Below are 26,220 nucleotides of genomic sequence, written 5' to 3' on the forward strand. Positions count from 1 at the left end.
AAATATATTTTCTCTTCCTTACGACTTTCTTAGCAACATTTTCTTCCCCCTAGCTTACTTCCTTGTAAGAATATGGCATATAATGCATACAACACACAAAATGTGTTAGACAACTGTCCATGTTATTGGCAAAGCTTCTGGTCAACAGTAGGCCCTTACCAGTCAAGTTTGGGAGACTCAGAAATGATATGCAGATTTCAGCTGTGGGATCACTACCCCTGAAGCCTTGTTCAAAGGCTTACTATATTTACCTTTAAGAGGAGAGTAAGGGTACGCGGGCCCTAGAAATAAGAACTACATTATTTGTATTATATTCCCAGGTACTAAAATATATATTTGTATTATATTCCCAGGTACTAAAACAATTTAACCTGGAAGCCAGGCACCTACAGATTTCAGGACGACCCAGATCGAAAGGTCTAGAGATCTAGGTAGGGCTCTGTGCTCAGGCAGTTCCCACCATATGATGATTGTACCTACACGTCTTCATTCTTCCGGAAATCCCGAGAAAGAAGCAGAAGGGCAGCCTGAATTTTGAGCCTGTCGGAGCACAGTCTCCAGGAGGCTCTGGCTCATCCAAGTCTTCCCCCAGTTCTAAAAGTACAAACCAGCTGTCAGCTAAGGAACCACCTAAGGACGGCAGCCAGGCCTTGGGTGAGAAGAGCGCCTGCCTCCAGGTGCCAGCCCTGCTCTCACTGCTTCCACCCCACGTTACTCAAACGCAAGTGCCCACAACCTTCTCGCTGGCAGCCGGGCCTGTCATCCCCTCTCTGAGAGGTCAGGATACCACTTGGCGCCGGTGGGGCAGCCTGCCTCTGCCTGGCAGCTGAGAGCTCCCCCCTCCCCTCCCCTGCCTGCTCCTCCCACCAGCTTCAGGGTATAGGGCTGTGGCCTTCCTTTCATGCTAAGCTACTGAACCGAAATTACCACTAATAAACTTCAATTAAAACAAAATAAAACATGCAAGCTCTTTATGCCAGGAAAATCTCAGACAGTGACCCGCAGGCCTCTGCCAACATCATTAAACCATCTATTGAACTGGAGCCAGACTTTTTTTTTTTTAATTATAAACTAGTAGCATGCTTTCAAACACTGCCCGCCGCCTATTTCAACCTTTATCAAATGGCATGGGTGTATTTGAAAACAACTACGAAGTTAGCCTCCAATTATCATTCACTCGGTTTAAAGCTCTTCAGCAAGAAGGGGAGGTGTAGATGGAGAAATAGTTCTTTCAGGCTGCTGGAGGTATTGCTAAGACCTCCTTCTGCTCCTTCAGTCCCCAGATTCTCGCTGCTCTTGGTCTCCCTTGGGTCATCTGGAACTGGGGGCTTCAGAGTAGTTTTTTGGAACTCAAGCACCATGAGACCCAAAGGGTGTCAAGTTCAAACAGACTCAGTAGAGTGTCGACGTGGCCAGCGGCCTTTGCAACCCTAGAGAGACAGTAGCTGTAGCTCCTCCCAAGTCAGGGACACAGCCAGGCCCGGAGGGCAGCGCTGCTCAAGCGCTCTGGTGACAGGAAGTGCCCACGCGCATCGGGGAGCGGCTGGAGCGCGGATGTTCCGCAGGAGCCGCTGGGCCGCAGCCTTGTTCCAGCGCCAACTCTCCCGTCCACATCCCAAGCCTCTTCCATTTCAGGAAAGGCTGATTTTCTCTGCCTGACTGCAAAGTGCATTAAACACCAGGAAAGGCAGTCCTGCGGTGCTGGTGAATCGTGAGACTTTGTCCCGGAAACCATCGGGAAACGCACCGCAGGTTTGCGGCCCTGCGAGAGGCTGAGCTGGTCAAACGGGAGTCTCGGCATCCAGCTCCCCGACGATCCCAAGGGGGTGACCATGAACTTCTCAAAGATCCTGAAAACAAGTCCATGAACACCTGGAGCCTTACTTAGCTCACAGCTTCCGATTTTCTGCTAATAGAGAAGGACATCAGAAGACCCCACCCCACCGCCCACCCCGCATCCGCTGCCGATGCTCCGACAGGGCAGCTGGGCGTCCTGGGCAGAGGGGACCTACGTGGGACCAGGCCGCCAGGGCATGCAGCTGCCAGACCTCCAGGCTCCCGGAGTCCCGGGAAGTGAGGAAGCGGAGCGGGGCACGGGGACAAGAGCACTGCTCCAGCCGAGCCCGCACTGGACTCCTGCACCTGCCATTTCTGGTCGTCCTGGGGCGGGGTTCTAGACAATCCCCGGTGTCTGTTCAGTTCTTGAAAACGCGCACCAAGAGGGCAGAAATTCTGTCCTGTACACACCGTATTCCCAAGGCAGGGCCTGGGCTCTGACACAAAGGAAATTTCTGGTCAATGCTTTTTAGTTGACCAAATGCTACCTTTCATCCTTGGGCGCCTCTGCACTAGAGTAAAAATAAATAGCCCACATTGTAATTAGGGGCCCCTGCCTACACCCTTCTCTAAGAAGATAATAGGTCACCATCCCTCTATGAGGGTTTAGAAAAGGCCCTGCCTGGAGGCAAACACTGGACAGGTTCACTATCTTCCAAATTCTAGAATTCTATGGAATGGTTCCATCAATCAGGAGGCCCTCAACCTTCAACAGACAGGATGTAATTCAACCAAATGTACTACCTTCCTTCGAATCAAACCAACCTCCGTCTCCCATGTCAATTTGAATTAAGGTCATAGGAAAGAGGAGCTCTTGATTTAAGCTTGGAGCCTGCTTAAGATTCTCTATCCCTCTCTCTACCTCTCCCCCACCCTTCCTCCCACTCTCCCCCACAAACACCCACACTCTCCCTCTTAAAAGACAACAGAAAAGTTTTGTCAGAATAAAACTATTAAAAATTGGCCCATCCTCTTGTAAGCTACAGATTACAAGAAAACAACAATAAAAACAACAAAACCTTAATGAAAAACAGTCATCAGCGATCACTGCCAAGGACAACAGTACGTTGCATATATATTTAATAATGAAGTGTTTCTCTAGACATGGGAAATGGAAATATAATTCTTTCAAAACAAATTGGGCATTGGGCTCTCACATGATTGGGGGCAACATGAGTTGGGAGATCTTTTCAGGAGGGTAACTGTCGCTTTCCTTTTTTCCATAGATGAAAGACCATTGCAATAAGTAAGCTTTTCCTGCCCTAGGGGTTGTCCTTTGACCTTCTTTTCATGTAAACAAAACAGAAAGGGGGGGGGCAGCATCTCAGCTGTTGACCTTTATGCCCCTACCAATAAAATAAAAATACCCCCATTAAGTTTTTAACTGTCCTCATCACCAAGAATCTGTCATCTTTCCAACAGCCTGAACTATGGCCAATTTTATTCAGCACCCACTTTGCCCAGCTTCTGATCCCTTTGTTCACAGTGAGGGGTTATCCTTTTGTTTTCTCCAAAGAATGATGCATTGTTGGACCAAAGCGATCAATCCTCCTGCCAGATTCAGGTTGACAATGCAAAGATGTTGAGCAGGCTGGTTGTCTGAGCCCTTGACACTATGCTGTCCAAGATCCCATGACTAATTTTGGATCATTGGAAATCGGCCACCACAGGATACATTTGAACTTGCTAAAAATAGCCCAGCTACCCCTCCAAACATTTCAACATACTGTGGCAGCAACAGAAACGTGCTTCTAGTTTCAAAGCTGGCTGACTCCCCTGGAATGCAGTAAAGGAATAGAATTTCAAGATTTGAGATTTTTGAGATCATCTATAAGATATTTTAAATAGATTTTTCACTTTAGAACTCACAGTTAAATAATTTAAAAAGAAAGATTATTAATATAGAACTGAATGTCTTTGCTCTAAGTATAAGCAAACAATGTTGTATATTGTAGATCGATAGAAAATAATTGATACTATTTTCAGAATACTCCCTGGGCCTCCACTCCACTTGAATGTGGAGCATTTAATTAAGTAAATCCAATTAATCATCTGGAAGCCAATGTGAGAAAAGGAAACAGTTAACAACTTCCCAATTGCTCAGAAAGCAAAGCATTTCAAACATGTTACATTTCACACAATCCCTGCATACTCTAATTATGTCTTTATATGAATTCCTTTAGCTTTCTCCCAATCCTTAAAAGTTTAATGCCGAACTCTTTGATAGAAATACACCTACAAAATCTTTTCTTCCCACATGTAGGAAGGACACACGACTTGGACCTGGCTGGCACGGATGGCCCCCTTCACCGGGGGCTTTGTAAATATCTGACACAAGCTGTCACACATGGGTGACATCCATCTACCCGTGAACTATAACATTATCTGGCAAAATGGCTAATAGGCAGAAACCAACATCAGCACCAAGAGCTAGGTTTAAAAAAAGACACAGTAGCCCTATTACCTAAAGAGGAACGAAGTAAACAGAAGCATTCCTATACACTTTGAAACCAGCAGCCTTCCCAAAGGTGCTTTTGGTTTGTTTTCCTAAATTTACCCCTGCAGGCTTAACTGAACCAGGTGCTCAGTCAAAAGTGCAATTAAAGAAGAACCCCTAAAGACCACTTGGCCCTGAGGGCCCCCTTATCTGTCCCCAGCCTGAGCCATCCACTATCTGCACTCTTTGTCCAGCCCTCTTGATAACCATGTTGCCAAGCCTCTAATCATGGTCCTATTCTTCCCGCTTATCACTCCTTCCCACAACCCTAAGGCTGGAAATCTGAGCTCCATGGCCAGTTCTTTGGGGGAAAGTATACTTTTCATTGAAAAACAAAAACTTAAAACCCCACTGAGAAGCACTTACTTACTACGAAGTGGCCAAACCAAACCAGCATCCAGGTCCATGCACTACCACAAGTCACTAAAGACACTCTTGATCACACACCATCGGGGGGAGAACTCATAGCCATGACTTAGGGGCTCCATCAGTGCCCCCTCAAGGGGCGGCCTGGCCAGCGTTCCAGCCCGTGGGAGCCATTGTAGTCCCATGCAAACTGTACCACCGTGCTCCAGGGCTATTCTGTGAATCACAAGTGCACTGACAACCAGAAGGGTCAGGGCTTTTGCAAATGATTGCTGTCTTGGACACAGGAGGAGGACAGAAAATGCCAGTGTGGACTTTATTAAATGGAAGAAAGACCAAATGAAACCAACATTCTCTGGGGCTCAGGGGGACGTCTCCATTATTCAGGGTGATAGTTTCCTTTCTCTGCCCCTTCTTCATGTTGACCCCCAAACCAACCCACCAATAGAGCTGGGCGCTCCGAAACAGGAAGATGACCCTATGTAGCATCATGAAAGCCAGCTGGCGCCATCCTGAGCTTCTCTAATCTACCATCCCAGGCTTAAGAAGTCTTAAGTCCCTTAAGAGAGAAAAGAGAAAAGTCATTGACCGCCCAAATAAATAAATAAATAAATGAAACACCTGGGATTTTCTGAAAGATTATCAAGAAACTCAAGGTCACAAAGATCAAATGAAAAATGTTTATCTGAACTTCTCTATCCCAAACTCACCCCAAAGCCTGCACTACTCCCCTCTAGCAACCAAAAGAAATACATAAAATACAATCCTAAATTGTGTTTGAGTCTGCAGGGTGTGATTTTTTTTTTGTTATAATTTGCACTAAGGAAAAAAAAAAAAGTCCCTTTAAATACTATGTAGTTACTGGGAAACAGACTTCTTCCCAATTAAAAATCCATGGCACATGACTCTGTGTAGCCCCTTCCCCATTCCTGTCAAGTCCGTCCGCTCCTTAGCCATGGTCCAAGTTCCAAGTATTGATTTCCTTGTGCCTACCTCAATAAACAATTAATTCATCAGTGGATACTCTTAAAAATTATCTTCAAGGTATTTTAACTGACAGGGTATCTGACTACTATGAAGACTGGGCTTCCCCTCTACTGTCCTGTGGTTTGTATCCTTAGTGACTGAAGTCCAAGCACTTACATTGACTCCAGGCATTTCCAGAGAAGTGAACTTAGTGCACAGACTCTCCAGTCAGGACTGAGCGAGGTAGGGGACTTGAGGAAGGCCCTTTGGCTGCTATCACCCCTGGGGCATGTCCCATCAGATCCCCACTGTGAATCCTTCACAGGCTTTCCTAGGCACCAAGATAAACCTCAAGGAGATGGAAAGCCAGCAGGTGGGCCTGGAGAAATTGTTCAAAGTTAAATAACATTTGCGGGCGTAAGCTTTCAAGTGAATGACTCTTTGCAATTCTTCCTTGCCGGCTTGCAGTTTTCTGAATGATTTCTTTTCACAAGCTGGTGATAGGACCTAGGAATTCCATCACTGCTGGCAGACGGAGAGTAAATTTGGCTTCAGGCCTAACTTTGGAGTCTGCTTGGAAGGCGCAGACAGCCGAGAATCACTGCCTGGGCCTGCAGAGCTCTCTGCACAGGGCTCCCCTCCCCCTACCGCCTGTCTCCACTGCCAGCCCCGCCTCCTGACCGCTGCACAATTTACATCCCAGGGGAGTATTTTTTACTTATAGCAAGTTGGAGGAAAACACAAATTTAAGATGCGCATCGAAAAAAAAAAAAGGGGGGGGTGGGTAGTGTAGGAAGTACTTTAACTCAAAGTACCTGGGTTTGAGTTACCTGCTGAGCACCACCTTGGTGGTCTGACCAGTGGCCAAGGGAGCGGGAGGGATTCAAAGGTGGAGAGTGGGAGGGCCTGAGAACAGAGCTCCAAGGCTTCAGGTCCCTTCTATCCTGACTGTGACCCAGGGAGAGAGGGGTTCCTACTGTCTTGGAGCAAATGCTTCTCCCTCTCTACAGTTATCTGATAAGCAGAAGCAAGTTTTCCCCAGCTCGAGAGCACCATGAAATGTGGAGCAAATGATGGAACGTAACTTAACAACCTTCCTGGGACACTCGTAACTGACCTAGATGAGATCCGATCTCTGAGAGCCAATTCGGATCCCTACAGGAACAAGATTCTGGGGGAGAGAACATGTCTGTCGTGGTCAGCTGACATCGACAGTAATTCTGAAACCCCTCAGCTAAGAGTCAGGTAGTGGAGACGCCTGACAGCACCAGACCCAGGGCAAAACCCAGCAAAGTGCTTTCATGTGGGGGGAGGGCACAGAAAAGGAAGGGAAGGGAAAGAGAGTGAGCTGGGTCCTGTTAGAAACAATAGGGTCAATCAGAGGGCGTTATGAGCTCAGCTTCGCTCTAAACTTTCTGGGGAAGGAGAAATATAATAATTAAAAGCCTGCTGGATTAGCAGAGAATTGAAAAAGCCATAGAAGGACATTTGAGGAGCAGCTCTGTTGGAACTGGGAGGAAACCAGAGTTCAACACTCTCCTTCCCACCCTGAGCATCTGGGCACTGGACCCCCGCTCTGAAAACATGACCTTTCTTTTATACATACAGCCCAGAAATCTCAAACTTAAATAATGGAACTGCCTATCTTTGCCTCCTAGATCAGACTTTAAAGGCATTCTCCTTCGCTGACAGGTTAGCGAAGATCCCCCAGTTTGAAACCTCAGAGCACTGACAGGATGTAAGGTAAGGAGGAGTCAGCAGATAGAAGGGACGGCAGAGCCCCAGGCTGTAGAGTGAACATTCCAGGTTCTTCCCTGTGCTCCCTGCTGCCTGAGTAAAGTTAGGATCCTATAGATTTTAGTGTCCAAAATCAATATTTGATGTTACCATTTGGATGCTATCCAGAAAAAGAAATGGTTTAGGAAAAAAAGTAAAAAAGCATCCAAAGTGCAGGTCTAAAGCACTTTCCCCATTGAGGGCAATGTCTTCACGCCATTCTCTATGTAACACTCCATATTACTCTCGTTATGATTCCCCCTCCCCCAGCTATCAGATCCAACACAAATCAACAGTTATTCTAAAGGAGGTCTTAAAACAGGAGAACAGCACATCGTTTCTTATCCCTCATGTTTCAAAACTAAATATCCTAGCAACATGGAAATTGCTCTAAGCATGTACACAGTCAATCTGTTGAAGAGAATGCTTAACTAGTTGTCCTTGAAATCCGGAGAATATTAGCTCATTGAAAATGATAGAAAACAACTGCTAAAAAGTACCCATCTAAACAGTATGTTATGGACCAATGAAAACCATCAAAAGTGACATCAAAAATAAAAATGTCTAAAAATAAAAATAAAAATGTCACCCACCCCTTTGCCCTCCAACAAGCATTAGGAAATACTAAAGCAAATGCAAAATTATCCCTTGTCACTCACCAAGGGTGAGTCACAAATTAGAGCTGGTAATAGAAAAACATGGTCATTTTATAAATATTACTCTTAATTTGCATCTAAGTTAGGCTGCCAGTTTGGGAGCAGGCAGATTCAGAATACCCCAATCAGAAATTACATTGGTACGAGGTCAAGAAAGCTCTTGCACTAGGATCCGAACCTTCCATCAATTTCAGCTTCAGCATACAACTACAAGAACTGAAGAAATTAGACGTTGTTGGAAAATGCTTGCCCAAAAACATCACAGGGCTGGATAAAGATACTTTATTACTACACAGAGAGAGGCATACGAGCTCTGGAGGCTGCTGAGTCCCAGCCAGCTCCCAAAAGCCATACTGGGTCTATCTGGACCTCGGACAGTCGGTGCCAAACTAAACACTCCCGCAGAAAGTCACCATGTGGACACCAACTGGTGTGGGGAGAGCAAAGTGCCCGAGAAAGAGCTGAGGACACCCCACGGCGGGAGGCAGAGAGGATGTCGATGCACTCGGCAGATGGAAGTCGGAATGAACAAGGGAGAGCTGAAGACACACTTCTACCCAGAGACAACACTCAAAGAGCAAGGAAATTACAGGCAATTCACATGGATCTCTACGCATCACCTAATTTCAGGTCCTGCTTTAGCTGCAGGACTCGTCAGAGCTGCACAGAAAGAGCTAGAAGTGATTCTATGACTCTTCTGCTAAAAGAGGGGGAAAACAACCACCACCACACTCTCCTTTATTTTTTTTTAAAGATTTTACTTATTTATTTGACAGACAGAGATTACAAGCAGGCAGAGAGGTCGGCAGAGAGAGGGGGGAAGCAGGCTCTCCACTGATCAGAGAGCCCAATGTGGGGCTCGATCCCAGGATTCTGGGATCATGACCTGAACCGAAGGCAGAGGCTTTAACCCACTGAGCCACCCAGGTGCCCCACACTCTCCTTTAAGTACTCAGGCCCTCCCTGTGCATTTAAAAACCTGTGTTCTGCCACTGGATCTGGCTGTTGGATGTCACCCGCCTCACCCGCGGAAGTAAATGCCCTATGAAGAAAATGTACAAGGACACAGAAGCAGGCGTCATGAGATTTTCCCCGGTCACAGAAAAGCAGCGCTGTTTGACCAGCAGAGCAAGACGCTGGGAGTTCAGACCCTGCAGCTCTGATGAGACCCAGAGATTCTATGTTTTGAAAAATGCCCCCCACCCACCCCGCCGACCGCCCAGAGCCTGCAACCTAACAAAACTGGCAGAAGGGAAGTCTCGCAGGTGCACCAAACAGTGACCAGCTAGGCTGGCTGGTCAGTTTAATCAAGTGATTTCATTCAGTTCCGTGCCCTTATTTGCAAAACAACCTGGCTTTGCTCATTTTCATAAAAGATCACGGTTCCGAGTTCAGCCCCCAGGAAGCGAACCTGAGCACCCTACGGCCCCAGCACTCGCCTTTGTGAATATCACAGAAACCCGGAATATAATTTCCACTTCACGGCGGGATCTGTTTGGGCCGCTGGCCATGCACGGTGCTCTCGCTGCAGAGATTATGTCCCAGATTCCTTTTCTTTTTAAAACAACTTTATTGAGGTATAAGTTATATACCATAAAATTTACTCCTTGTAAGCATACAATCCAGTGATTTTTAGTAAAGGTACAGAATTGCAGGAGTCTCTCCACAATCCTGTTTGAGAACATTCCCATCATCCCAGAGAGACCTGCCCCGTCCACTGACAGTCCCTCCCAAATCCCCAGCCCCAGGCAACCACTAACCTGCATTCTGTATTTACAGGCTTGCATTTTCTAGACTTTCCATTTGATAGGTAGTCTTCTGTGACCGGCTTCTTTCACTAAGCATACATTCTGCAGCACAGATCAAGAATTCATTCATTTTCTTGCTGAATACTCGTCCGTTGTGGGACTGTCTCACATTCTGCTCATCCCCTCATCTGTTTCAGCTTATTAAATCTATAAATTCCACTAAGTGACCAGGCTGACTGGCCTAATCTCAGAAATAAGATAAGAAAGGCTACCACAGTCTCTAAAATACTCTAGAATTTCTAAAATCTCGGTAAACGGGAGAAACTCTGTCATGAGGATACGGCACGTTTCCTGGAATTTTTTTGTCTGTGGTGCTATTTTAAGTGAGTAAACAACATCCTTGAATTCCCATGTTTTACATTTTAATATATGTCTTAAAGCACATAAAGTGTTTGGGGCGCCTGGGTGGCTCAGTCGGTTAAGCATCTGACTCTTGGTTTTGGCTCAGGTCATGGATCTCAGCATTCTGAGATCAAGCCCCAGGTGGCGCTCCAATCTTGACACAGAGTCCGCTTCTCTTCCTCTCCCTCCACCACTGCTTATGCACAGGCTCACTTTCTCTCTAATAAATAAATAAATCTTAAGGGAAAAAAAAAAAAGACATACATAAAGTGTTTTTATGCTAATTTCCAAGTCAAGCTGCCCAGCCCGGAGTGCACTTCTGCCCCCGCCTGGGACTGCCCAGTGCCCAGGGCAGCTCCCAGGCCTGGGGACCCATCCTGCACTTAGGCAGCTACAATGGGACAAGCCCTGACCCCACACACAGTAGGCAGCTAGCCCTGCTGGCTTAGTTCTATCACTCTGTGCAGATTCAAGGACTTGTCCCCTTGACCTGTCCTCTGCGCCCTAACTCAGTTCTGGAGGTGTGTTTTGTGTCATCATTGCTGAGGCTCTAACACCTTAACCCTCTTGCAGAGAACGCCCACCACACTTCCTGTCTCCTCCTCCTCTTTATCTTCTGGAGGATCTGTTCCTGTAAAGACCCAAAGACCCGACGCAGACGTGGGATTCATACCCAGACCCAGCACCGAGGCTCAGCCATCTCCAAGTTCTCCAGTACGTCGCACCTGCAGACTTTGTACAGGGACCTCAACAGAACCTCTACCAACATCCTGATTAGGCGAGCAGCTCTATGAAACCACGGACTTCTGGCCATCATTCCAAACCAAATCGCCCTCCAACTTTTATTTACTTATTTATTTATTCATTTGGCAGACAGACATCACAAGTAGGCAGAGAGGCAGGCAGAGAGAGGAGGAAGCAGGCTCCCCGAAGAGCAGAGAGCCCGATGTGGGGCTCGATCCCAGGACCCTGGGATCATGCCCTGAGCCCAAGGCAGAGGCTTTAACCCACTGAGCCACCCAGGCGCACCGCCCTCCAACTTTCTTAAAGTCAAGTCCATAGCTACGGCCCCCAGGAACTTCCACCGCAGACGTCTTAGAAACACGCCCTTATTTAGTCCTTACTGCAGGTCCGTGGATATTAACAAAGGCTAACTCCAGTGTCTGCTGAATAAAGGAAGTTTAATATCCAGAGTAACCGTTGTTGCTTTAGGCCACCAGTTACAACGTTGTCAGCTTTAAATTCCGGAGAGTTGCCCAGCAGATGGAAATCTCGGTCCTGGAACAGAAATCCTAGACCCCAGTGGTGATGCTAAAATCGACTGGGTCGTAGGACGGCCAACCGGCGGTGTCCCCGGCCGCGGAGCCTCCCCTGGCCGCACGCTGGGCCACCAAGGCCGCTGCGAACGGCTTCCGGGTGCCCTCTCCCGCGCCAGCCACATCTCCAGTTCTGCGACAGAAAGGGACGTTCTTCGCGTGGAATGTTTTCTGGAGCCGGCTGGAAGGCGTTTCTTCCGCGAAGGTTAAGCCAAGCGCTGGCCGAGCGATGATTGTGCCAACGACTCAACAGAAACCGCTTAGCAGAATTCGGACTACTTTTTTCGACTCGGCTTTTCTTTGCACAGGCCCGTCATAAATCGTTGTCAAACGCTGGGTAAATCTGAACTGATGAAAGAGGCTCTATTTCCTGTGAACAATTTGTCCTTGCTCAGTTCTGTCACTTGCCTAGAACTTATTTAATTTCACATTTCAGCAAATACAGCATTATTTCTCCAGTAGAGCTGGCTTCTGATACCATCACTCTCCTGGCTATTTATCATACGTATCTGTAATTGAATTACCTATTGCAGTAATACGACCTACTCACAAATGTACATAAAAATGCAACATAAAATAAAACTGTTCCAACATACACTTCCTCATCATCTTACATGAGCCGCAGGATGGCCAATCCCAGAGATACAGCGACAAATAAGGAATGAAAGATGGGAAGATAAGGGATTAGTGGGCTCGTGGCCTTCCAGAAATAAAAGATATTCAGCCCCAGAAGAACGTATTCTCTTCAGAATACAGTGTTTTTCAATATTCATCAGAAACCAATTCAAACACATGTAGGGAAAAAAAGAGCAAAGAATGGAATGATTTTGTTTTCTTCCAAAACAACAGTACTATGCCAGTATATTTCAAAACTCAGGAAAGGGAACTAAACTATGTCCATCTTTGCTCTTGTCAGAAAACCATTCATCTTGGACAAGAAAAAAAAAAAAAGAAGGAGGAGGAGGAGAAGGAAAAGAAAGAGAAAAAGAAGAAGAAGAAGAAGAAGAAAAAGAAAAAAAAAAACAGCAATTCCTTTGAAAACATTTCTGTTTCTTGAGCCCACTGTTGGGTTAATCGTAGTGTAAATGTCATAACCCAGGTGAAATGTAACTTGCCTTTGAAGTTGCTGGGCTTCCAAATACTCTGAAATTCAGAGGTAGATCTTAGTTCTGCAACCTTTAGATGGCATAGATTGTATTGTTACTAGTACATTATAATAATTGGCTTACACACTATCTTCTCTTGGATCAAGTTTTCATTTTGGTAGGCTCATAGAGAGTGAAAAGTTTATCTATGTATATTCCAGTCCACTCTAACTTTTTTCCTCCTGTCTTGCTGTTAGAAATTGATTTTATATATCCAGCTAACAAATACATCAAAGAAATAAGCGATACATTTATCAAGCGTACCAAAAGCTGCCTCTTCAAATTGCTTCTGAATGAGCTACTCGCGTCACGTGTTGAATTTATCATTATGATGCTACCCATTTGTGCAGGGATCAGAGACAGCAGGTTCCCCCCTATCTACAGCAGATCACTTCTACAAGGCAGCAAGCAGAGGGATAAAAACCGGTAATTCTCAACAAAACTTCTGCAACTCGATTTTAAAGGGTTGCCGGAAACATATGTGAAAATGTGTTGTCAATAACCGTACACAGAGACAGTACAAACAACTCCAAGCACTTACATATATTCATCTTAGTACTTAAGAAAATAGTTCGCTTTCTCTGTGCAAATCTGCAAACAGATGCAGGTGGACAGAAACGTACAAGGTTGCACGCCACACACTTTGCACTTGGGTGTAACTCAATTTGTTAGACACTGTAATTAACATTTTAAAAATTACTTAACACTAAACATAAAAATTTGTCACCTTGGTTTTATAATTATACTGTAAGCAATTTGTCTGAGTAACTATAGCAACAATTTCAGGAGCATTTTTAAATACAACTTTGGTATAATTTTAGAATCAAGAATTATGGAGGATTTGCGGCGGGATGTAGGACTACTTTTCTCAAACACTGTACCTATACTGCTAAAGAAATGGAGGCCTTGACTCAGACATATTATATACTAATTAATTGTTCTATCTTACAAACTACATGATTTGCAAGGCAATCCTTCTTGCTGGGATTAGTTTCTTATCCTAGCTATTTCTAGAGTTCACGATTACTTGTTTATAAAATGGAATGCCTTTATACCTTTGGCCATTTAGCAAAGTTCTCTTCCCCCCTCCCCCACTTTGCTGTCTTTTTATTAGAAGCAAAGCCTCCATTTCAGTGATTTTGTAACCAAAAAGAAAGACATTTGGAATCACTCAAAATAATGATCAAGTTAATAAAGACTGGGCAGTGGTTCAGTTAAGCAGCTCTCTCTAACATCAGCAGCATTCAACAGTCCCAGGGAGCTGGCGTGCAACAAAGAGAAGTTTTGTGGTTTTAACATTTGTCCCTGAATTAAGAGTGTTAAGTGCCTCTCAAGCAAAATTTCTCACTGCAAAGCCACGCATCGGCCTTCAGAACATTTGTGCACCGTCTAAAGCTTAAGCAAAAGCTTACATCAATGTGCACATATTTCTTATGGCCCCAGAGCCAACAACTTTTAACAGCCACTGCACTGTTTCTGTTTCATTCCATCCAGACATGGTGAAGAAATAATTGTAAAAGGAAGCGGCAGCGAAGAATGCAGGTTTATTTTTACCGGATTCTGCACATCTCAAAAACTTTTGGACAGAGAAAGCTTTACCACCCAGGAGACCAAAGTCTTCGCTCTCAGCAGGGCTCCTGCAGCTGTTCGCCATTAAAACAACCAAATAAGTTAGTGCAATTCGCAAAAGGCATAAAACGATTAGCATCATCCATCTTCTCCCTATTAAGGCAAGTATGCATAAGCTAAAAGCATGTAAAAACAGGTACCAGTCCCTCATCCCTCAGGTCCAAGAGTGTGCAAATGACTAGGTGACCTTGCAACACAATAGATGAGCGGGCGATTTTGTGGCAAAGTTTTTACAAGAAAGAAACTCAAGGGAAAACAAAATCTGTATTTCAACTGGCCCAAACCATTACATCTTGGACTGCTTTTTTTTTTTCCCAAACAAAACTAGAAAATGGTTGGAATAAGGAAAAAAAAATCCTTCTTTCCTTTGGTATAAATACAGACATAGACAAGAAGAGTTGTTTAAGTGATAACACAATTTAAGGTGTTATCTTCTTGAACTAAAATTGTGAACTGGTCACTCCAAGTAGTGCATCACCCGTTCTTCATTAATAAAACTGGCACGATCAGCAATTAACTTAGCAATCCTAATTAGGTGTTAAAAATCTTCTCTAAGTAAAGACTGTTCTTGTCTTTCTGTGTCTACTTAGGAAAGACTAACAGTAAAATAAATAACATATCTGCTGTTTCCAAACTTGGCCATTATGACGGATCTCTTCTGCATAAGCTGAGACCTACGATTGTTCTTCTTAAAAACAAGGTGCAAAAACCATTTGTAACTCCTCGCATTTTAACTAACGTGCTCCTAAGGAACAAAATCTTGTCAGTATTAATCCTAACTCACATTATTTTTATTATTATTATTATTATTATTGCTGTTGTTGTTATTTATTTTCTAGTAAATACAAGGAGGAAGACATAGGCATAGACAGGAAGAGTTTGCAGGGACACGTTTGTCTCCGTTAGGAACCTTTATCTAGATGACCTGTGTTTGGCCACCATCTTTCCAGTCCCTTCTCTTAGCAAGGCTGAAAGCTCCCCGTGGTTAACGGATCAGTTCCCCTCCCCTCCACCCCCTGTGAAATCATTGCAAGATTTGCCCGGTCCCGCTGTTTGCTGACTGGGACCCCCACCCACTCACCCAGGACGGAGTAACTGCTCTCAGCATCCTCTCCCCTGCTCCTAGCGCTCGCTCCCAGCGCCCCCTGCCGGCAATCCCCGGGCCGCCGCTGGCGCAGGAAAGTTAAATCCCAACTCTGAGCCGCGGCATCCAGGTACAAAGCAAGAAAAGGGCGAGGAGGTGAACGCGCTTCCCGCCAAAGCCCTAGGAATCCGGACCCGACTGCAGAGGCTCGGGCACTGGGCGCCGCGGGAAGCGAGTCCACTGCACTTCTCGGGGGCAGTTTCCCCGCACATCGCAGCAAGACCGGTTTCCCTCCGGGGCCCAAATGTACCTCCGGCCCCGAAACCCTGATCCAGGGGATGCGAAACCGTGCAGCCGCGTCACACGCCCGCGGAAAGCGACTCGCCGAGTTGCAACCCATCAGGCGGCGCCGAGCCCCAGCATCTCCAGCCTCATCCTCCCTCATTAACCAAAGCGTTTGGCGGAGTTGAGCCCAAGTCCCACTGCCTCCCGGTTTCTCACGCGCCCCGCCAAACCCCTGTAACTCGAACAGGAAAACCTGCCCAGCCGGCGGGGCTGCGAAGCCCAAGCCCTCCGGACCGGGTGCATCGCCCCCGAGTGCGCTCCTGGGCGCGCGCCGGGTGCGCGCACAAAGCCCCACTGCGCACCTTCCCGAGGTGTTGGGTGGGGGTCCCGTCTCGTCCACTACCAGGTCGCCCACCGCGTCGCTTCCGCTCCTTACCTCGGCACGCTGCGACCCCGGCAAAGACAGGGTCACAAACTTCCAGCCCGTGCACTAGCTCAACTGTGGGTACCCCGCACGGACGGTAGTCCTAATCCTGTACACGCAGCCACCGGCTGTCCCCCGCCCAGCGCCTGCGGACCGACCCTGCCTGAGATTGACACGACCCACCCGCCGACCACTGCCGCCCCCCGGGTCGCGGCCAGCAACGCGGCACGGTCGCGGCTGCGGACACGGCCACGCGGGGACCGGGCGGGGGGTCTCTCACCAGGTGCGAGGCGCGCTCCTCATGCGCCTGGGGCCCCGGAGCAGCTCTGAGGGTCCTCTTCAGTGCACCGGCGAGGGAAGTCGGGGCAGCGGCCGCCGTCGCCCCCTGCCACTTCCCCAGAACCACCCACCACTCGCCGCGCTCCGGACTGGGGACGTCGGTGTAAGCGCCAGCCGCACGGTTCCCGGGCGCGCAGCCGGGCCGGGGGTGAGCAGGTTCGCGCCCAGCGGGGGCGACGGACGAGGAAAGCCAAAGTTGGGTGCCCCAGCCAGCTCCAAAAGGGAGCCACGGGTAGGAGAGGGGAGCCCCCGGGAAGGGCCACACGGGCCAGGCCGCCCCCGGCCGAGGGCAGGCGGAGGGTGAGAGCCGCCACCCGGCACGGGCCGCGGCCGGCAGGGGGCTGCGGAGCCCACCCGCGGTGCGAGGACGGAGCGCGGGAGCGAGCGCAGCGAGAGCAGCCGCCGCCGGCGCCGCCTTCCCGGCGAGTAGAGCTGAGCAGGGAGCGCGGGCGGGGAGCGCCGGGCAGGGAGCGCGGGGCCGCTTAGCTCCGCCCCTGCTCCCGCCCCTGCTCCCGCCCCTGCTCCCGCCCCTGCCCCGCCTCCTCCGCCGCGCCTCCTATTCCCCTCCCAGCCCGGGTGAAACCCGAGCGCCCCACCCGGCGCCTGACCTCCCTGGGCCCCGCCCCCGACACTGCCCTTCCTGGGACGGGCCCCCCCTCCCTCGCCCCGGCGGCCCCGGTACCCCAGGACCCCCACTCCTTCTTTAGTGCGAGTGCGCCCGAGCGTTGACTTTCGGGGATTCCCTGTACCCCACCTCGCACAGACCTTTGTGGCTCCCCCGCCCCCCAAGCCGGCCGCTCAGACGTGGCTGCTGGCGGGGTGGGGGGAGCGGGGAGGCGGTGGCGGGTGGGGGGAGGGCGCGGTATAAAGGGCCTGAGGCTGCGCGGGCTGAGACCCGAGACGTGGCGCGCCCACCCTGCCGGCCTCATCTCCAGGTACGTGCGCGTCCCCAGGCGGAACCCGGCCTTGTGGTGGGGGTGGGCAGGGGCCGCCGGGGCCTCCCGGACTCCGCGTTTGTGATTTTGTTCGTTTTGTGTGACATCCACATGAGTGTTCTGAGCTGGAAACTCTATAAGACCGGGAGAGTTGCTTCGGGTTCTTGGAGAAGCTACTTTAGGGTGCACCTCCCGGCTAGTTCGGCCGGATTTCAGTGGAAAGAAGTTAGAGAAATGAACAAATCCGACCAAGCCAGGGAGGCAAGTCAGGGGGTCCCCACGTAGCCACGCTGAGCGTTGAGAAAGGACCCTTGGACGGACAAAGTCAACTTGTCCAATTCTGGACTAAATTTTACTTGTTGCACTTTCGCCGGATCTGACGGCCTTATGGAGCAAGTATTAAAGTGAAAAGTCACGAGATTGGAAAGCATAGTACCTTTCAAGACGCCTAGAATTTCATACTTTGTTGCAAAGCTTCCCTTTGGAACCCTGAAGGGCTGCGCATGACCCTTTCCCTCTGGATGGGGGTGGGGAACGCTATCCCGGGCCCTTTTTTTTTTTTTTTTTTCATCTCGGCCTCAGAGGGTGGCTTTCAAGTTTCCCTTGAATAACGAAACGCATGAACACCCCGCCGCCGTCCCCTCTTACCGCAGTGACATAGGATACCCCTATGGCCCTCACTGACAAACCCGCTCCAGTGTCTGGTTCTTGGGATTTGTCACACGGGGAAGGGCCCAGTGTGCCTAAACTGTGCCATTGAGCCCATCTATGAAACAAAAAGCGCGTTCCTGCCTGGAAGGTGGCATGGCTCACACAGCAGCCACACAGATCCAAGAGGAGGACGATAGAAATACAAAGGGATGTTGATTTGTCTTTACAGCCCTTATAGAATATTTCCAAATGAAGTAGTCTTATAAGAACTAAATAAAAGCAGTCCTGAAGGTTTGCATGGAAGGAAGCCCAGCCCCAAGCCTCCAGTTTCTCCCTCCCACGAGTGGCAGAGCTGCTGTGGGTACTCTAGCCCTCACTCGGATTTCCTGTAAGACATCCAGAGGAAATGTCAGTGTCCCGGGGCCTCTTTGTAGAAGCATTCTCGCCTGGGTTGTGCCAGGGGCCCTCAGCCTGGTGCAGGACAGCTGCCACGATCTAGAGCCTTAATGAAAAGCTTAACTTCTTGCTTCTGTGCCCAGTGCACAGGACACTAGCTCCTTCCTGAGTTTCCCATTGATTCTTCTGCCTACGTGGCACAGCAGTCTAGGATCCCTCCTTGGGAGGAGGAGGCTGGCCAAGGTCTAGCCTGACTGCTCTGTTGCTGGGGGGAGGGGAGGGGTGGGGAGGGCCAGACACTGCCTTACAATTGACCTTGCAGCCCTTGAGTGAGTGGACCTGTGGAGCCTACAGCCACCAGGAAAAAGAGGCAGAAATTAGGGCCCTAATGTGTTTAGCTAATTCTTGTCATTGCCTCTCAACATTATAGTTAAAAGGCATGTACACTTAAAAAAAAAAAAAAAAAGAAAATTCTTGGCACGTTGAGACTTAAGCAGTGGGAAGAAAATAGACTTCTACACCATAACCCAGGAAGGATCATAACATAATGTTTAATATGTAACTTTATGTTGGGGGGGTTAGTTTTATAGGCAACTTACAAGCTATAAGGAAGCATTGCTAAAATATGTGTTATTTCCTGGTAATGAATTACAAATTAATAACAAGAATGAGATGGGGGGAGGGAACCAAATAACAGAGAGTGCCTCCTTAGTTTAGAGTATAATGGACCCAAACTGAGGGTGTGATTTCACCTTGTGATCTGGGGAAACTGCCTTTATTTTTCTGAGCTGATCTTTTCATTTGGAGCTCAACCAACCCTGCTGGCAAGTGTGTCTTCACTTAGCATGAAGGAGATAGGAGGTAAGGTGAGACCCTTGCCAGGGCCCAGCACAGAGGGCTCTTTCCAAATAAAAGTGTTTTTAAAGAATCCACAGATATTTCTTTTTCCCAAAGAAAAAAAAATTTTCTCCCTCTAAAGTCGTCCCTCGCTGAAGGACTTCCTCCTGCATGGGACTGCTTCTCATCACATTGTGAAACTAGAGGTGATAATTTCCAAACAAAACTGTTGAGTTCTCTTCTTTTCAAGATAAAATTATAGCTCTCCTGAACGGTTTCTGATGAGCCAGGCACATAATGTAAACAAAATGAGAAACCCAGCCAAACACTTGGTGAAAATGATGAACCCTGGGGCGCTGATTCATGTGACTTGAAAAACGCCATCCATTTCCTGATTCACCTTAATTTCTACTTGGGGATAGGAGGGATCTCTTATGTCTCCAAGATAAGTAACCAGTTTGTCTCATCTTTCCCTTCCTCCCTTCCAATTGAATTCCAGCCACATCACTCGTGACACTGCCTGCGACACTGCTTGCGCTGCGGAGCAAAACCAGGAGGGGGCTGGAAAGACCACCACAACCACCACCCAGAAGAGCTGCTGACAACGCTGTGGGTCAGGAGTGCCCCAGGGAACCCTGGGTGTTTGTGATCTTTAATGACTGGACAAGATTGTATTAACATCATGAAAAATCTCAGTCCGGGAAATCATGGCCTCTGGGCGTTTACAGAATACAAGAAATCCTTCACAGGATTTTCCTATAGATAAGGGGGGCGGGCACACCACAATCGTCAACCACGGGTGTTCTTTTTCTCAGGTTTTCCTTTGTTTGGATCCATGGCCTTTAAGAATTAATAAAACTGCTAGATCAACAACCCCATCCGTTTTTGTCTGTAGATGGCCAAACATGGGTAAAATGATGAGCCATTTTATGAAATCTGCCTGGGCTGCTTTTTGTTCCTGTATTTGAAGTATGGACAGATCCGTGAAGAGGGCTACAGATGATGCAAACCTAGGTTTGACCGATGAAGAATCACTACGTGAGGACAGTTCGGGGAGCCTTCGGCCCAGACTCAAGTCCCTTGAGCTTTACCAGAAGCTCTTTTGGGTCCTTTTGCCCAAGAAAGGCTCACCACCCACTTTAGCGTAGCTCCCCCCACCGCAACACCCTCCACCCCAAGCAGGCCAGTGTTATTCAAAAACAGCAGCCTGGAAACCAAGACAGAAGAGCTAGAAAACACCACCAGCACGCCTGACGATGAACACAAATGGGCGTGGCACAAAGAGCAGGTGCCTTCAAGGCAAGCATGAGGTTAATTATATGAGCACCTGCGCTCCAGCTCTCTGCCAGGCCGTGCCCTAGACGCTCCTCCTCTCCCCTTCTCGGAGTCTGACTTTCCACCCAGGTCCATCCAGAGTCTGCTTCCAGCTCCCCATGTCTGGTCAAACAGACATGCTTTGCCAATGGCCCTTGTACACCAGAAGCTGACACAGAGCCACATAGCCCACACACAAGACAGGGGAGCTCTGCTCACCCCTGAACTCTCTTAAATGAAATCCACAAGTGGAAAACACCTCATGGGAGTGCCTGGGTGGCTCAGCCGGTTAAGCATCTGCTTTGGGCTCAGGCCATGATCTCAAGGTCCTGGGATGGAGTCTCCACCACCGCTGCATTGGACTCACTTCTTGGGGGGGTGTCTGCTTCTCCCTTTGCCCCTCCCCCTCCCCCTGTTGCTTCTCTGTCTCTCTGGCTCATTGTCTCTCACTCACTCACTCACTCTCTCTCAAATAAATAAAATCTTTTTAAAAATTTTTTTAAAAGAAAGGAAAAATATCTCACAGCCCCATTCAGGGAAGCCCCAAGCTGAAGGCTACAACAGGGCATGCCTTCAGCAAGAAGGGCTCACTCACCTATTTTTGACTTAGGTTCAGTAATTCATCTCACTTCCAGTAAGGGCCTATTAACAAAAAACATTGTGTTTTACTTTAGCTATGTATCCAGAAGACCTACGTAGTCTGAAATTTGGAAATATTTTGCCTTTTCTTTTTGGTTAAATTTCTAGCAACCCCATTTCTGGGGGAAAAAAGTATATAAAAAGATCTCAAGTCATCTTTTTATAAGTATAGTATGGAGAGAGGAAAAATGCTGGGTTGAAAAGACTTTAGGAATACCTAGAGGAAATGTAGATGTCTTGTGACATGGAAAGAAACATCCATATAGTTTCCTAAGTGTCATTTTCTGACACTGGGCCTCGTATATATCTTGAATGTCTATAAGCGAAGCTGTACTTTTGTCAATGTCCTCTGTATTCCTCTGTCTTTGGAAATAGAGCTTTTGGGGAAAATAAGTACCTTTGGAAATATAGTTTCAAAAATAGTGTTAGTCCAACATAGATTTAGAAATAAAATACAAATTCATCTGCCTTTGTTTATTCCGTCATTTACCAGGGAGATTAACTCATAATGACCTTGAGTTCTATGAAAAGAGTATCTACTAAGTGAAATTAAACCAATAGGCAAAGCGTCTCCTGAAGCAAATCAGAGGGAAGACGGGCTATCAAGGGTCCTGTCCCCCAACTGTCAAATCTCATTTCAGACTCTTCTTTCATTCCTAATTCAGAATGTCAATTTCTCTCACCCCAAATCCCAGCTCCCGACATGGGTTTCCCTGCCACTCCCAGTCTATAGCATACACTGTGGTGTTCATCCCCAAACAGCAATCCCCATTGTCCTTGATAACGCAGACCTCCTGATTCTATTTGAATTGCAATCTGCCTAGATTAAAAAAAAAAAAAATTCTTTAAGCTGGGTGAGACCATGGAACCTCACTGTGACAAATACGGTGTAAGTCGGTGCAGTTCCAAGAAAGGCTTCATAGAAGAGCCCAACAACTAACAGTGTGATCTTTCTGGACCTTTCCTGTCACTTCCGGTTCCTGCCTAGAACTCAACTGTGATGGTTGAAGTTCCAGACACCATCTGGTAAGGTAACCATGATAATTCAAGCCATGAGACAAAGTAGAGCTAAAACAATAGAGCCTAAATCCCCGGTGACCCTACGGAGCCCCCATCTCAGCCTGGGATTGCCTATCTCCAGACTTTACAAGATGAGAAAGAAAGAACTTTTCCTTTCGTTTACCCATGTTTGTTTCTGTTCAAAATCTATCAGGAGAATGCAATTCCTGGCTGACAAAAGATAGAAGACTATTCCAGATCCAGCATCCCTGCAGCTAAATCTCAAGGTCACCACCCCTGCTAACCTCCCTTCGACCCTTCCTCATTCTCTGCTTCTCCTCCTTCTGCTGAGTTGGCTGCACAGTCCGTGCCTAGCACCCAGCTACACGTTAAGAATAGAATGGAGAGAAGCAGAGAAGATTCCTGCCCTTGTAGGAGAGGAGTCATTGAAAAGGTGCCGTTTGAGCCGGCATTTAAAAGATACTAACAAGAAAATGGGAAGGCAGGTCCTTCAGGGAAAGGGAGTGAGATCCAAGGAAGAGTGGAAATATCAACTTTAGAATTTAACTCAAACACACTTGTTAAAGTGCCAAGGATAGTAATAGTCATTACAAAAGAATAGCACTAGGTACAATCTTATTAAATAGTAGAGAGGAAAAAAGATGAAATAAAGACAATTTGATCAAGCCAGTAAAAGGCTTGAAAGAGAAAGAAAACAAACAGAAAGAAAAAAAATCACAGAGAAGAACTAGTAGAAATTAGTAACCATATAAAATTGCATTGTAGCAGGAAGCAGAGTAAAACAATGGGAAAAAATACATGAGGCAAATATCCGTCAAAATAAAGGCAGTTTACAAACACTAATGTCAGAAAAACATATTCTAAGATGAAAATCTTTTTTGGTAAAAATATTCACCACAGAAAAAGATTCAGTTCATTAGGAAATACAAACATGTATGCAACTAACAAAATAGTTTCAGAATATAAAAGGTAAAAATCTACAGGATAATTAGAAAAGTTAACAAATCCACAACCTTTGATGAAGCACATTCCTGTCACTAATTGATAAATCTCTAAGGGGAAAAATAGAATTTAGGTATCCTAAGAAAAGCAATTAGCAAGGTTATTCTAATGGAAATATTGAATGCCCAGGCAAGATTTACAAAAATTAAGCAAGTCTGGGGCCACAAAGCAAGCCTCAGTGAATTTTGAATAATCAGCATCATGGGATTAGGTTATAAATTAATAATTTAAAAAATAATTTTGAAAACTTCACAGTTGTCCATCGTAAGCCACATACCAAGTAACAGATGGAACAAAGAAGTTGTAGTGGAAACCAGGAAAATTCATATGTTGTGTGAAAATACAATATTTAAAACTTAAGTGATGTAGCTAAAGTAGTATTTACAGAGAAATTTAGCCTTGAGTACTTAGGAAAGAAGGACTGGAATCAACAAGCGAAATGCCCAACTCCAAAGTCGGGAGCAAAGCAAGGGTCATAATGTAGTAAGGATCACATATTATGAAATTATCTATAAAGTTGCAATAGAATCAACTGCTGAAAAAAACAATAAAGGATAAAGTAGACAAATGCCTTATGAGATACGTAATTCACTAGAAAAATTTAGCTTAGGGGCGCCTAGATGGCTCAGGGAGTTTAAGCCTCTGCCTTCAGCTTAGGTCATAACCCCAGGGTCCTGGGAAGGAGCCCTGCATCAGGATCTCTGCCCAACGGGAGCCTACTTCCCCCTCTGTCTCTGCCTACCTCTCTGCCTAATTGTGATCTCTCTCTCTGTTAAATAAGTGAAATCTTTAAAAAAAAAAAAATTAGCCTAGGAAAATAAAGAAATGAAAATCCAAACACATTTATAACCGTTAAAGAAATTGAATCAGTAAATACCAAGTGATCATTTTCCTGGAAGTCTTTACCAAATTTTCAAGGCACAATTAATCCCTATTTTATAATTTATTCCAGTGAATAGAAAAATTATAGGGCACAGCCCTCACACCTCAAGGATGTTTTATCATTAGAAAATATACTACTACAAATCACCTCATCAACAGAATTAGAAAGAAAAACCATATGATCATTTCAATAGCTACTTAATATACTTTGATAAAATTCAACATGAGTTTATCATTTTAAAAAAATTCTTGGCTATTAGACTCATAATAGAAGGGAGTTTATCGAATTAGACTATCTTCCAAAAACAAAATCCACAAAAAAAACTTGACATTTAAGCCTAAGAAGTTGGAGACATTCAGTTGAAAGAGATCAAGACAAGTAAGCACACAACTACCCTTCCATTAGACACTGAAACAATGGTTGAAAAGGAAGAAACAAACTGAACTCCAAGAAATGTTCGTTGCCTCCAGTAAAGCCACTTAAGAACATTTCCAGATAGGGGTGTCCGTATGGTACAATTGGGCAAGCGTCCAACTCTTGGCTTGGGCTCAGGTCTGGATCGGGGGGTCCTGTGCTCAACAAGGAGTCTGCTTGAGAGACTTTGCCTCTCCCTCTCTCCACTCCACTTCCCCCCATGAACACACGTGCTCTCTCTCTCTAAAATTAAAAAAAAAAATCCCTCAAAAAAAAAAAAAATCTATGGATAAATAATTAAAATACAGAGAAAGTTCTGGAAGTTTGCTACATAGAATCTCAGTATATAAATCAGTTCTGTTCCCATAAACCCTCAGGAAATATGAGATAATATAATTTAGAAAAAATAACATGGTAACAAAAAAATCGATGTTATCTAAGTAATTTTGGCAAAAGGTATGTTGGACCTCTGTGGAAAATTTATAAAACTAAATCAAGAGATCCTAAGGAATGTCCAAATAAATTGATGCTATCCTACATTTGTGTGTGGAATGATTTAGCGTATAATTCTTTGAATATGAAATATCCATTCAGAAATATCCACACTACCCAAATTCATCTGTAAATACAATGGAGATCCCATCAAAATCTCAGCTGACTAAATAGAACTGAAGTAGAGCCTAAAAGTGATAAACAGAGCAAGAGGAAATGTCTAAGGGCGATTAAGGAATTTCTGCAGAAAATGAGTAAGGTAGGTTGAAATCCTTATTGTTCATAAAGCTACAGAGATTAAGACACTGAGATATTGGCACAGGGACAAAATGAACAATGTAACAGAGGGCCCATAAACAGACCCACATATATGCCATCTTTGATGTGTGACAAAGGGGCTCACTGGGGAGAGGTGCAACTCAATAAATAAGACAGTCGAGAACCTTGATGTAAAAACACTAACTTAAATACCTCCCTCAAGCCATTTATAGAAATAACTCTAAAATAGATTAAAGCCAAAGTGAGAAACAAAACATTAAAATATTTAAGAAAACATATAAGAAGTTATCTTTATGACCTCTGGGTAGGGAAGCAGCTCTCAAAATAAGATACAAAGACCAGCCATAAAGAAAAAGGAAAAAAATCAATACAGTAAGCAACATTAAAGTTTAGACCTTCCATATGATGAAATATAACTTAAGAAGCAAGCCATAGCTGGGAGAAACTTCAGGGCATACAAATGACAAAAGATGGTAGACAGAATAGGTTTTCAAAGTCCTACCCATGCACCAGAGAAGGAGGAAACGAGAATACTGGCCAAATGAAACAGGAAACCTGGTGGCCGATAAAGAGAAGAATAGAAGGCAGCTCCCAGATATTGCGAGAAACGTAATTAAAACAAAGTGGCACCATGTCATATCGATCAGATTGGCAATAGTGAAAAAGTCTGGCAGTGCCAACTGTTATCACATATTTGGCAAGAGAAAGTGTAGAGGTGCAAATTGGTACCATCCCTTGGGAAGGCATCCTGGGCACCCTTGTAAAGTTGAAAATCTACATTCCATACAGCCCCACTGGCAATGGAAAAAATAAAAAATATGAAGCAAATATGAAGAACTGTTAAGACTGGATAGAGCTGGTTTGGTGAGTGTCCATCAGATTATCAGCC

The 26,220-nt window shown here is 46.1% G+C and overlaps 1 protein-coding gene, 1 long non-coding RNA gene and 1 other non-coding gene across 11 annotated transcripts in view; 2 read left to right on the forward strand and 1 right to left on the reverse strand.

Annotated features, from left to right (window-relative positions):
- The window catches only part of SEMA5A (semaphorin 5A), a 469,481-nt gene extending 452,899 nt beyond the window's left edge, over window positions 1-16,582 (reverse strand). For 6 of the 9 annotated variants that reach the window (XR_007127428.1, XM_047729868.1, XM_047729867.1 and 3 more), the window contains exon 1: window positions 16,411-16,582. The gene's annotated coding sequence lies outside the window, so the exon portion shown is untranslated. Of the gene's footprint in view, window positions 1-476; window positions 595-4,300; window positions 4,390-16,142; window positions 16,253-16,410 lie in introns of those variants that run through there. The other 3 variants (XM_047729865.1, XM_047729866.1, XM_047729864.1) reach the window with 3 other exon arrangements.
- A 446-nt stretch (window positions 16,583-17,028) lies between these two features.
- On the forward strand, window positions 17,029-20,166 carry LOC125101082 (uncharacterized). Its single transcript, XR_007127762.1, has 2 exons — window positions 17,029-17,404; window positions 19,788-20,166. It is a non-coding gene; the product is annotated as an uncharacterized LOC125101082 (long non-coding RNA).
- LOC125101474 (small nucleolar RNA SNORD123) lies at window positions 19,620-19,689 on the forward strand. The gene has a single exon (XR_007127871.1). It is a non-coding gene; the product is annotated as a small nucleolar RNA SNORD123 (small nucleolar RNA).
- Window positions 20,167-26,220: the final 6,054 nt, after the last annotated feature.

The sequence above is a fragment of the Lutra lutra genome, chromosome 5 (genome assembly GCF_902655055.1).
Source record: "Lutra lutra chromosome 5, mLutLut1.2, whole genome shotgun sequence".
Lineage (NCBI taxonomy): Eukaryota > Metazoa > Chordata > Mammalia > Carnivora > Mustelidae > Lutra > Lutra lutra.